The sequence below is a fragment of the Rana temporaria genome, chromosome 8, assembly GCF_905171775.1.
Source record: "Rana temporaria chromosome 8, aRanTem1.1, whole genome shotgun sequence".
Lineage (NCBI taxonomy): Eukaryota > Metazoa > Chordata > Amphibia > Anura > Ranidae > Rana > Rana temporaria.
The window spans coordinates 30074245-30079497 of NC_053496.1; positions in this window are offsets into that span (position 1 = coordinate 30074245).

Consider the following 5253-nt stretch of genomic DNA (forward strand, 5'->3'; position numbering starts at 1 on the left):
TGTTGCTTCTTTCTCTACACAGCGTCCCCAACAATTCAGAAATCCAGTCATTGGTGGCTCCACATGTTTGGTCCAACATTATCTGATGTTTAGGGCTTTCCATCGAGGCCTGAAGAACTGCTGCCATCTTTTCTATCTCATTTATAGAGGCCAATTTTATTTACTATGTATCATGTGGTGAATGTCGTACACTGGAATTCCCTCTATACCAGGGATAGGCAAACTTAAAGGGGAGGTCTGCCGAAATTTGTATATTTTTTTAAGTCAGCAGCTACAAATACTGCAGCTGCTGACCTTTAAAATAAGGACACTTACCTGGCCTGCACGCCCGCGATGATGGCACCTGAGGCCGACCTGTGCCCCTCGGTCCTTGGATGCTGCCGCCGCCATCTTCACTTAGGGAATCAGGAAATGAAACCTTGCGGCTTCACTTTTCGTTTCCCTACTGCGCAATCAAAATGGTCCCTCCTGTCTCCCAGAAGACAGCGGGGGGGACGACAGGATGTGACGTAGACCCCTGCAGATTCTGCGTCTGTCTATGCTTGGATGTAGGTGCAAATACCTATATTATACAGGTATCTGCTCCCCCCTGAAAGGTGCCAGATGTGACGCTGGAGGGTTCTGAAAGAAGAGGTTCACTTTTTGTGTGGACCTCCGCTTTAAAGAGGTGGAGATCTACCTGAACAACATGGGAGAAGTCAAAGATCACCGGGCACGGTGTCGCCTCCTCACACCTGATTTAAACCTCCAATTGCCATACTACCATGTCGCAATTACGAGCAGTGCACGGCAATCATGGGTTTAAATCAGGTAGGGAGGAGGCAACATATCGCCTCCTCACCACCTGTCAAACGCAGTTGTATCGCTTTTTTAGAGGAGCAGCAGCACCTGTTGCACTTGTGAATGAGCCCTTAGTTGCATTCGGCAGTGGCACCCTTAGTGCTCATTAACATGTAAAGTTGGGGTGTGGTAAAACCCTGAGGTTGAGTTTTTGTTTTTTTTCCCCACCCCCAACCTCCTTTTAGCTGCTGAGGCATTAGCCAAAGATGTACAAATGCTCCAGCAGGAATTAAACTCCCTGTTGCTTTTGGTGGGTTCTACCGCCTGCTAATCGCGACCCATTTAAGTAAATGTGGCCATTCTGCAAGCGCCCCACAACTGCATGCTTCTGCAGGGTCCAGGGGGTTAAAGCAGGTGTTGGGAAAGCAACACAACACTGCCTGCTTTAGCCCTTTGTTTGCTGTACTAGCCCTTTGTTTGCTGTACTGCACAAGGTTGTAGGGCACTTGCACAGTGATCTCATTCACTTGAATGGGTCATGCTTGGCAGGTGCTACACCCACCAACCGTGACAGGGCGTATACGTCCTGCTGTGGCTGCAACATGTGTACACCCCACTGCAGCTAAAGGGGGTGCGGGTGGTAAAAAAAAAAAAAAAACACTTAACTATGGGGGTTTGCAATTGTAAGTTAACCCTTACTGTTCTGACCCCCTTGTAAGTCTGCTTTCACATTGATGTGCTGTGGTTTCTTTCCTGAGTTAGTGGCTCTGTGCCATAGATTTCTATTATATCCTGAAGGTGTGGTTCACGTTCTGAAAGCACACCAAAACTTTTGATCAGGGTCATTTGGGTAGTTTGATGCCATTATGATTTCTAAAAAGAGTAAACGCAGTTGATTGATAATAAATGGCTTCAGTCAAACACTAACCATGAGTGAAAGGGAAAGTTTTTATGTTATTCATATTCCCATTAAAAATGGGCAAGTAAATCTGCTATGGGGGGAGGAGAGGAGTGTTTAAAGTGGTTGTATATTCAGAAAGTTATTTTAGCTTAATAAGTTCTATGCATTAACATAAGCCTTCTGGGTGTAGCAGCCCTCCTCGGCCCCCCAATACTCACATGAGCCCCATCTCTGTCCACAAGTGCCTCAGCCTCCTGGGGCTCTCCTCCTGATTTAGCTAATAGACAGTATCGGTGCCATTGGCTGATTTTTACAGCAGCAGGAGCCAATCAGGAGAGAGGGGGCGGGGCCGAACTGGGGCTCCGTATCAGAATGGACACTCGGAGCTGTGACTTGGCTCGGGTGCCCCCATAGCAAGCTGCTTGCTGTGGGGGCAGTCGACAGAAGGGAGGGGCCAGGATCACAGATGAGGGACCGGAGAAGAGAAGGATCGGGCTGCTCTCTACAAAACCTCAGCCAAGTATAACATGTTTGATTAAAAAAAAAAACACAAGCGTTTACAATCACTTTAATTCTGCTTTACCCACCGTCATGTCAACTCTTTCTAGGCCATTTTTAGGGTTGTAATCAATTGCTCAGTCATGCTGTAGTATTTTTTGAGACCAAGCTTTCTGTTTACTGGATATATTAAAAAAAATAAAAACTTTTGGGACAATAAAAGGTTTTCCATCTGGAGGGAATTATCATGCAAAAAAAAAAAAATGGACATTTTAAAATCTACATAAAAACAAAGCAATGATTGCAGCTCTCAAAAACTCACATATTTCATTTGCGATAGAAAACAAATCAAATGTTTAAACTAAACCACTTAATGGGAAAAAAAGAAGGTAATTTTGGAGTTGATGGCAGCAACACATCTCAAAGTTGGCAGAGGACAACAAAAAGCTGGCAAAGTGGCACTAACAAGGAAGAGCTGGAAGAACATTTTCCAAGGAATTAGAATAACTGGCAACAGGTCAGTAACATGACTGGGTATAAAAAGAGCATCTTGGAGAGTCAGTGTTTTGGAAGTAAAGATGGGCAGATGTTCACATAGTTGGGCACTCCTAATGAGCCTGTGACAGATCCCACAGTTCTAATAAGCCCTGCAACAGCAGAGGAGTACAGTGTGGGGGTCATGGGCGGAGGAAAATTTCACCTAACATGAGGTATTCACACAAGGGATACATCCATGTATCCTGTAAGTTATGTACCTTGTGCTGATGAGTGTTTTGTTTTGGTTGCACTTGGGCTTTAACCAAGTATATGGAGAGATAGGCCTGTTTTCCTGATCTGCCTCCAGAAGGGAAGAGCTCCATCCCTCTTTGCCCTCTGCAGGCCCTTCACCCATTAGCACTAGAATGTGGCTGTGTTCCGGTGGACTCTATGTCTGCCGGCTGCCCGCGTTTGTTTCCCTGCAGTGACAGAATGGGGATCTGCCATAGTAAACAAGGCAGATCTCCGTTCTGGCAGGGGATGACGCAGAGACCCTGTCTTTCTACTACTGTGTGTTATCCCAGGCAGCCCCCCACACACACACACTGAGGAAACATATTTAACCGCCCCCGATATAAACCTCTTCCCTGCCAGTGTCGTTGGTACAATGTCGGTGCATATTTTTAGCACTGATCACTGTAATAATGTTGCTGGTTCTCCAAAAAGTGTAAAATTTTAAGTTACGTGTCGTCTGATCCTGCTAAAAATTGCTGATCTCTGCCATTACTATGGCTTAAATCTATCCCCTATTTTGTAGTTGCTATAACTTTTGAAAAAAACAATCAAGACGCTTTTTTATTGGATGTGTTTTATAGCAGAAAATAAAAAAAGTTTAATTTTTTTTTGTTTATAGCGCAAAAAAAAAATACATTTAGAGGCAGAAGGAAAAAAAAATGTCAAAAGCCTGTAGAATGGGTATTTTTGAGCTGCGGCGCCAATGAGGCCTTGTAAATCTGTTTAGTGGCTCTGTTCTTTCATATAGATTTCCAGATCAGCCAACAGAGGAAGCTTTGTGCTGGTCTTCCCCCTCCTTGCTTAGCAGCTGTTGAGATAAGATATGAACACACAGGGGTTGCATTGTTTTTCGTGACTTGGCTGACTCAGAGAGCAGTATAAAGTGGGACCCAAGTATGTAATGATGAACTATTGTCAGTACAGAGAAACAATTATTTAAGCCAATCAATCGCATTTCTCCAAAGATGTAGGCCAAAATGTATTCTACATGTGGCAAGTGCTGGCAGTGATCAGGGGCTGATTCTGCTAACACTGTTTTTGGGGACAAGTAAAGATCTGATTATGATCTGTACACACTATACTAGTAATGGCGGTGATTAGCAAATTATAGTGCGACTATGATAGTGTGGCGGACAATCTGACACTGGCTGAGACGGACACTAACTGACAGTGACGTCGTTGGTGCCACCAATCAGTGATAATACCACTGGGTGTGACAGAATGGCAATCAAAGTGGTTAACTGTGTGCCTAATAGGTGTATGCAAGACTATGGGGTTGACTTACTAAAAGCAAACCCACTCTTGCACTACAAGTGCACTTGCTGTAGATCTGACGGGAAGCTCTGCTGATTATATCATCCAATCATGTGCAGCCAAAAATGCTGTTTTTAACCACTTGCTGCCCGCCAATGACATATTGACGTCGACAAAGTGGTTGTAGAATCCTGACTGGACGTCATATGACGTCCTCAGGATTCTGAGCCGCTGCGCGCCCCCGGGGACGCGCATCGCGGCGATCGTTGTTGCAGGGTGTCAGTCTGACACCCCGCAACACCGATCTCGGTAAAGAGTCTCTCACGGAGACTCTTTACCACGTGATCAGCCGTGTCCAACCACGGCTGATCACGATGTAAACAGGAAGAGCCGTTGATGGCTCTTCCTCACTCGCGTCTGACAGACGCGAGTAGAGGAGAGCCGATCGGCGGCTCTCCTGACAGGGGGGGGTTCGCGCTGATTGTTTATCAGCGCAGCCCCCCCTCGGATCGTCACACTGGACCACCAGGGAAGCTCACCCTGGATCAGGGAATGGCAAACAAAAAAAAGGGGGGGGGGGGGCAAAAAAAAAAAAAGTCTGGGAAAAAACAAAAAAAAAAAGATGCCAATCAGTGCCCACAAATGGCCGCCATATCAGTGCCCGTAATTGAAAGAGAAAACGTACTTATTTACAAAAAAATTAACAGAAAAAAATAAAAACGTAATTTTATTTCAAAATTTTCAGTCTTTTTTTAGTTGTTGCGCAAAAAAAAATAAAAATCGCAGAGGTGATCAAATACCACCAAAAGAAAGCTCTATTTGTGGGGGAAAAAGGACGCCAATTTTGTTTGGGTACAGTGTAGCATGACTGTGCAATTGCCATTCAAAGTGCGACAGTGCTGAAAGCTGAAAATTGGCTTGGGCAGGAAGGTGCGTAAGTGCCCTGTATGGAAGTGGTTAATTTTCCTTGCATGTCCCCTTCAGATCTACAGCGACTGCACTTACAAGTGTATTAGTAGTGCAAAGTGGATTTGCCTTTAGTAAATACC